The sequence below is a fragment of the Phyllostomus hastatus genome, unplaced genomic scaffold (genome assembly GCF_019186645.2).
Source record: "Phyllostomus hastatus isolate PE091 unplaced genomic scaffold, TTU_PhHast_1.1 phas_contig_86, whole genome shotgun sequence".
Taxonomy (NCBI): Eukaryota; Metazoa; Chordata; class Mammalia; order Chiroptera; family Phyllostomidae; genus Phyllostomus; species Phyllostomus hastatus.
Window position 1 is genome coordinate 38285832 of NW_025333977.1, and position 8092 is coordinate 38293923.

Consider the following 8092-nt stretch of genomic DNA (forward strand, 5'->3'; position numbering starts at 1 on the left):
TGCAATTCTTATTAAAATACCAATGGTACATTTCCAGATACAGAATAAATATTCCAAAATTTTATAGGGAACCAAAGAAGATTCTGAATAGCCTCAGCAATCTTGAGGAAGAACAAAGTTAAAAGGATCACAATACCTGATATTAAACTGTACTACAAAGCCACTGTAATCAAAACAGCCCAGTACTGGCATAAAAATAGACACACAGATCAGTGGAACAGAATAGAGACACCAGAAATAAACTCATGTCTCTATGGCCAATTAATATTTGACAAAGGGGGCATAAGCATACAATGGAGTAAAAACAGTCTCTTCAAAAAATGGTGTTAGGAGAACTAGACTGCCACATGCAAAAAAAGTGTAGCTAGACCATCAACTTACACCATACACCAGAATAAACTCAAATTAGATAAAGGACTTAAATATAAGTTGTGTTACCATAAAAGTCCTAGAGGAAACCATAGGCAGTAAAATTTCAGACATTCCACATAGCAATATTTTTTGCCAATATAGGGCAAGGCAAATCAAGGGAAAAATAAACAAATGGGACTACATCAAATTAAAAAGCTTCTGCATGGCTAAAGAAACCATCATCAAAATGAAAATGGAACTGACTGTATGGGAGAACATATTTGACAATGATACATCAGACAAGGGTTTAACCTTCAAAAGATATAAAGGACTCCTATGACTCAACACCTGGAAAACAAACAATCCAATTTAAAAAATGGGCAAAGGACCTGATTAGACACTTCTCCAAGGAGGACAGGCAGAGGGCCCATAGACAAATGAAAAGATGCTCAACATCACTAGCCATCAGAGAGATGAAAATTAAAACCACAATGAGATACCACCTCATACCTGCCCAAATAGCTACTATTAATAAATTAGCAAACAACAAGTACTGGTGAGGATGTGGAAAAAAGGAACCTTAGTGCACTGTTGGTGGGAATGCAGACTAATGCAATCACTCTGGAAAACAATATGGAGTTTCCTCACAAAATTAAACATGGAACTGCCTTTTGACCCAGTGATTCCACTTCTGGGAATATATCCAAAGAATCCTGTAACACCAATTCAAAAAAAGTACATGCACCTCACTGTTAATAACAAGGTTATTTACAATAACCAAAATTTAGAAACAGCCTCAGTGTCTATCAGTAGATGAGTCCATAAAAAAGAAGCGGTACATTTATAAAAGGGAATACTATGCAGCAGTAAAAAAAAAGAATATCTTATCTTCTGTGATAGGACAGATAGAAATGGAGACTATTATGCTAAGTGAAATAAGCCATGCAATGAAAGACAAATACTGTATTACCTTACTTATAACTGGAACCTAAGGAACAAAATATACTAATGAGGTAAGGAATCAGAGGCACAGAAACAAGGAACAGACTAATAGCTGTAAGAGGGGCAGGGAGAGGGTGAGACTGGTTGAAAGAAGGTTCAATGGATTAGACAATGAATATATGCCTCAACCGTAGACATGAGCAAAGTTGCAGGGATTGACAATGGGAAGGCGGCACTGGGTGAAGGGATACTAAGGGGAACAATTGGAACAGCTATAATAGCATAACAATAAAAAAGTTTTTAAAAATTGAGAAATATTTTATAAAAAGAGGCACAAAAGAAAAAAGAAAGATGAGATATAAAAAACATACCTATTAAAAAAACCGATTCAGGTGATGAACTCTAGAATGGATATAGTAGTTGAGCAGACTTGAAGAAATAGGAGATAACATCAAGAAATTCACTCACAGGGCAGAGATAAAAGAGATTTTAGAAAATAGAAGAGCTTTTAAGAAATACTTAAGCAATATTATGAGTCTCTTAATAGATATGTACTGTCATATATGTCACATGTTTGTCAAAGGTGAGATGTTGCGCATGGGTCACCGGCCAGCAGTGACCACGGAACGCTGTGGATGGCTCGACAATAAACACGCGAGAAATAACAACATGCACAGAGACAAACTAGTTTCTGTGGGGAAGTAGGGACAGAATGGCCACCCCCCCTAGTGGGGAGCGTGCCGATTTACCGTCCGTACCTGCTTTTATTAGGCTCATCCTGCATAATAATTCAGGCAAAGTACAGTACTCATTAGGGGAAGTAAGGAACTATAGAAAACAAAGAACTCTGCCCATCTATTGAGTTGGGGGTCAAAGAGCTGTAAGGCTGAGGAACAAACTAGCTTCCTCCTAAGACCCTCCTCATTCAACTGAGAGCATTCTTGAACAAAGAAGGTTTCACAGTAATTTACATGTTCTTTCTTAGGCCTGATCACCCCGGGAAATCCGCACTTCCCAGTACCGAGCTGTACTACCCCGTCATTGTTTCAGGCTTAGGTGGAGCGCGGGAACTAAGGCCACCGAGAGATAAGGAGATTTTCTTCCGGACGCTGAGAACTCAGACTTTGTCAAAGCCGAGGAGTGAGGGTCCATCACCCCCTTTTGCTGCAGCCCCCCAAGTCCTTCTTTTGGGGGGCCTCCCAAAGTGATCGTGCCTGGCTTGGGTCGTTCCCCCCATGGGGAATCTTACCCGTCTTTGGCTAACCGACCAAGCTTTGGGGGGTTCAGTTATGAATAAAGCAGCAGAAGCAGCATTCCTGCCAGGAAGATAAGCTTTTGTCTCCTTGCTGGCTCATGGTTCCAAGGGCGTTCCCTTAGCCTTAGCTAGGCGGGGGTTTCAGCTTCTGATACCAGTCAGGGTGGTTCCCAACAGTGAGAGGATGGGGAAATAGAGAAAAGGTGAAGGGGATTAAGAAATACAAATAGGTAGTCACAGAATAGCCATGGGGATGTAAAGTACAGTATAGGAAATGGAGTAGCCAAAGAACATATATGCATGACCATGGGTATGAACAATGGCATGGGGATTGCCTGAGGAGTAGCGGGTGCTAGATGGAGGGGGGCAAAGAGGGAAAGTTGGGACAACTGTAATAGTATACACAACAAATGTAACTAAAAAAAACAAATAAAAATTAAAAGCTGTAAAAGTATGTAAACTACATTATTAGTCTCTAACAGATATGTAGATATGATATTCAATAATATGCAGCACTAATTATAATTAGAAAATCACATTGCAAACTTAAAATAGAAGGGAATTTCTGTAATATGATAAAAGTATCTATCAAAGAAGAAAAACACCACAAATATGTAGTAATAAACCTTTAGAAACATTTACTTTAAAGACAAGGTCACCACCTATGACCCACTCCTTCTTTCAACTTTCATGATTTGATGTGACAATACATTTAAAAATAAACTGACATGATAATTGGATAGACAGAAATAAAAGTAACCTCACTTGAAGTGGATATAAGCAACTATATAGAAACCAAAAGAATCATGGGTGGAGAGGAAGGAAATAAATAATGGAGTTTGATAAGCTTCCTCAAAGCTATATTAATATACTCGAATCAATAATTCATTGGAAAATGTAATAGAACAAGTGACATGTAATTCAAAAGGCAACATTCAAATAATAATAATATTATAAACTTCTTAGGAATAAATATTGATAAAAGGTGTTCAAAATATTTCTGAATATAATGTAACTTAGTTGAAGCAAAATAACACCTCAATAAAATATTCCTTTGTTTAAAATATGTTAATTCTTTAAAGATTAACTTATAAATGTAATAAGTCATATAAAAATAGTAATGGGATTTATATGAAAAGGGACAAGGTCCACATGAGTCAAGAAAATTTCAAATAGCAAAATGCTGTGAGGAAGTTTTACCTACTTCAACATCAATATTTATTGCAAATATAAAATAATTAAAATAATGTATTTTATTGGTACAAATATACTTCCTTTTATACCTACCCTCTGAAGTAGCATGGGTTTCTCTTTTTTTTCTATGTATATACATATAATTGCATATGATAAAAATGTCATTTTAGGTTAAAGGGAAGAGAATACATACTTCATTTTGGGGATCAATTTGCTATCTATATTAGAAAATAGATTTATACCTCAATACTGTACACTACATGTATATATACACACACAGAATCACACAAACACACAATTTCAAATAGATTAAATTGCTAAATGCTAAAAACAAATATTTAAGCATGTAAAAGGAAATAAAAAGATATCACTAGTTGTTCTACAAAGATTTTCTTATACTGATACCTACTTAAAAACAACTTATAATAAAGGAAATAGTTAATATATTTGAATAGATTAAAATCAACAAACTTTATATGACAAAGCATTACATAAAAAAATAAAACTTGAAAAGAAATCCAGGCTAGGAGAGGTTATTTGCATAAATATCTGGAATAGATGAAAAAGCTCCAGCAAATCAATTAGAAAAAAAACTAATCTAATAAAAAGTTGAGAAAGTAGAAAAACTAACAAATATCTGCTTAGGATGCTTCAAAAGATATATTGATGAATATCAAGTTCCCCTTAAGTATAATTGCTTAAAACAAAAAGCATTTATTATGTCACTCTTTCCTTTGATCTGAAATTTGAGAGTATTCCGATTCAGGGTTTCTCATGAGCTTTCAGGTAAAACATCAACCAGGGCTACAATCAGAAGCTTGATTGGATCTGAAAGATCCATTTCCAAACCGGCTCACCTTTGGAAGAAGGCCTCAGTTCCTTGCTAAGTTGTTGACAGGGGCCATCAGTTGTTTGCTGCCTATTGTCGAAAGGCCTGTTTTGTTTTGTTTTTTTCACCACACAGACTTCTTCATAGGCTGTGTGAATGCACTCACCATGTGGCAGCTGGCTCTGCTCCCCTGCTCCAGCCCCCCAGCGAGAGATACAAAACAGCATGTAAGCAGGAAGCCACAGACTTTTATACCTGGCCTCTGAAGTAGCATAAACTTTTCTTTTTATTTTTTTTCTGTTAGAAGTGATTCACAAAGTCCACATTTCAAGAATAAGGAAATTAGGTTTCATTTTTTAAAGGGTGTCAAAAAATGTGTCCACATATTTGAAACCACCTCTGAACATGATGACTCAAAGCTCATATGATACCATCAATATTTAACTAATTATTAATGGGAAAAGAGAGCAAAGGGACTTAAACCTTGAACTTAATAAACTGGGAAGCATAAACCTGTTTGCTTTACTATGAAACTATAGCTTTTTGCACTTCAGGGACACACAGCTCCACCAAGGGGATTAACACTCCTCCCTCACCCCCTTTGATACTGGATTATTGGGGGGGCATGGGAGGAGGTGCTGGACCATAGAGGTCTGCCAGTCTAACTAGGGGGTGGACCTATCCAAAACCTGAGAAAGCTTGGGCAGTTGATTGGTTCTTTTGAAAAAGCATCTGGTCTGTCCCAAACCCAGGCTAATATAATCCCCAGGGGAACAAAGAAGCTCTCTCCCCCTCTCTCTCTCTTTCCCTTCTCTCCTCTCCTTTCTCTCTCTCACCCAGGTGACCCATACTCAAATGTCCTCTCTCCATAGCCATGTGGCCTTAGCAGCCACATGGCCAACAGCCTCATGGACTCTGCCACCAGAGCAGCTGGGAACAAGCTCAACTATCTGGATGGGGACTGAGATTACTTAGCAGCTGCCTGCAGGCTCCAAAGGACTGAGCTTTAATATGAAGCAAAAACTCTGGACATTGGCTTTTGCTTTGGCCTTGCTGAAGACAAGATTAGAACGTTTCCATGGCAAAATGATGAAAATGGGACATTGGAAAGTCAGGAGGGAAACCCCCTTAATCCCCTAACTTTATATCATCAATAAACCATACCACAGAGCCCCATCCTCCTGTGCTGGTCTCAGGAAATTCTTTTCTCTCAGCAGCATGAGAACTCGTTTTCCCCTGATAACACATAGACTTGAGAAAACATGTACTACCTTAATGGTAATCAGGAAAAGAAAATCACACAAAACAATATCATTTCATATCCATCAGTTTGACATGTTTAAATTTCTAAAAATAGCAATTGCTAAGAAGTATGTAGAGTATACTACTGTGAAGTGTTACAATTACTGGAGTTTAAACCCACATACCTTATGACCTACCAATCTCTCTTTTAGATATATACCTAAAACTCTAGCACAAGCACACAAAAATAATATGTATAGTATGTTTATCATGGCATTATTTGTAATAGCAAAACTGAAATAATGTAAATATCTAACAATGGGAGAATAGATAAATTAATAGCAATGTACCCATGCATATTATTACTATATAAGTCTAAGAATTAATTAATCTGAGCTACATTTATCAAGATGGACATAATTTAAAAATTAGATGTTAAAGTTTTTATTCTAAATCTAGATGCAGAATAGTATCCTCTAGTAAAGTTAAAACAGTCAAAACTACATATAAACATATATGAATTGGCATATATGTATATGTACATCACAAAGGCATATTAAATGTGTGTGATGTACATGTATACATACATATGATTCAACTCATACATGTTACATCAAATATAAAACACCAATGGAACTGATAGAGTCCAACTTCAAAACAGTAGTTCCTTCTGGAAAGGAACTGTTTCATCCTTCTGACAAATGGAATAAGTCAGTGAAGTTTATAAATAAATTTCAGAACTATCTGAAGTGGTTTCCTTCTTTAAAATTTAAATCCTAAAAATGTTAAATACAATAAATGTTGAAATTGGTACAGTCAAAACTCTACATTTTTTTTAGATTTTATTTATTTATTTTTAGAGAGGGAAGGGAGGGAGAAAGAGAGAGAGAGAGAAACATCAATGTCCGGTTGCTGGGGGCCGTGGCCTGCAACCCAGGCACGTGCCCTGACTGGGAATCGAACCTGAGACACTTTGGTTCACAGCCCGTGCTCAAACCACTGAGCTACACCAGCCAGGAAAACTCTACTTTTTAAAAATATTCATAATGCAAATGTTTTTTTAAATATTGAGGAGGAGAACAAGAAATTGTTGCCAGTCATACTACAAATTCAAGAAAGATAGGATTTGAATTCTGGATTTGTCACTATTTAGCTGTGTAAACCAGGGAACATTATTTTCCATCTTCAAATTGCAGGTTCTTCATTTTAAATATGGATCTTTGTGATTATAAAATGACATAATATTTGCAGAGTGTCCAATACATACTATATACTAAATAAATGTTTACTAATATTAATTTAACCCATGTCCATTTCTCTCCTCTTTAAGTGTCATTCATTTTTTTGTAGTATTGGCAAAGATTCAATTGGAATTTGATAGTTCTAACACCCTTCCTGAGTTATCATCTAGCTGACAACTGCTTCTCAGCATCATGCATTCCACCAGTCACGTCACCTATTAATTATCTGAAACTCATGATTGCAGTCATTCTCATGGACTGCTGCTGTACATGTATCTCAAGGTTTGCTGAATGGTTGGGATAACTAAATAACATAAAAAAGGTTAATTATAGCTGTATTATATTTAACTTTCCCATAATCAAAAGGAAAGTTATCAAGAGCATTAAACCTTTCACTGAGGGAACCTCACAGATGTCTCCAGTTCCTAGCCTGATCTTCTGTCGTTAGACACCATGTGGAAAGAACTCACACACAACTTCTTACTCCCGCACTATAAACCTCCCTCATCTTTTTAAGGAAGCCTACTGTGTGCACCCATTCAAACTGGTTTCCCTCTAGACCTTTTTTTCTTGAAAGTTTTATTTACGCATTAAAGAACACTGCATGGCTGTCACCAGGACAGTCTATGGTGGCCTTTGGCATTCCTAAACCCACGAGATAGTGCAGGATTGTGAGGTTGCTTGGATACCCCGAGATTCAGGGAGCATTCCAGAGCAGGCATGAACATGCCAAGTCTGCTCTTTTTGAAAGTGTGAACTGCACACAATTTTGGTTTTCTCTGTGGCCAGCAGGTAACCCATTTGGTCTTTTGCAAACATATATACTTACACATGAGTAGCTCATTTCTCAAAAACATGTATAAGATAACGTTTAAATATGTTTTATGGCAAATATTTTCCTAAAATCTTCCCAAATATGTGAGCCATCTGCATCACAATACAGTTGGTATTTCACATAAATGTTTAGATTGTTAGCATTTTGCATTTCTCTCACCCCTCCCATTCTCAAATTGCACACTCATGCCAGAATTAAGAAAT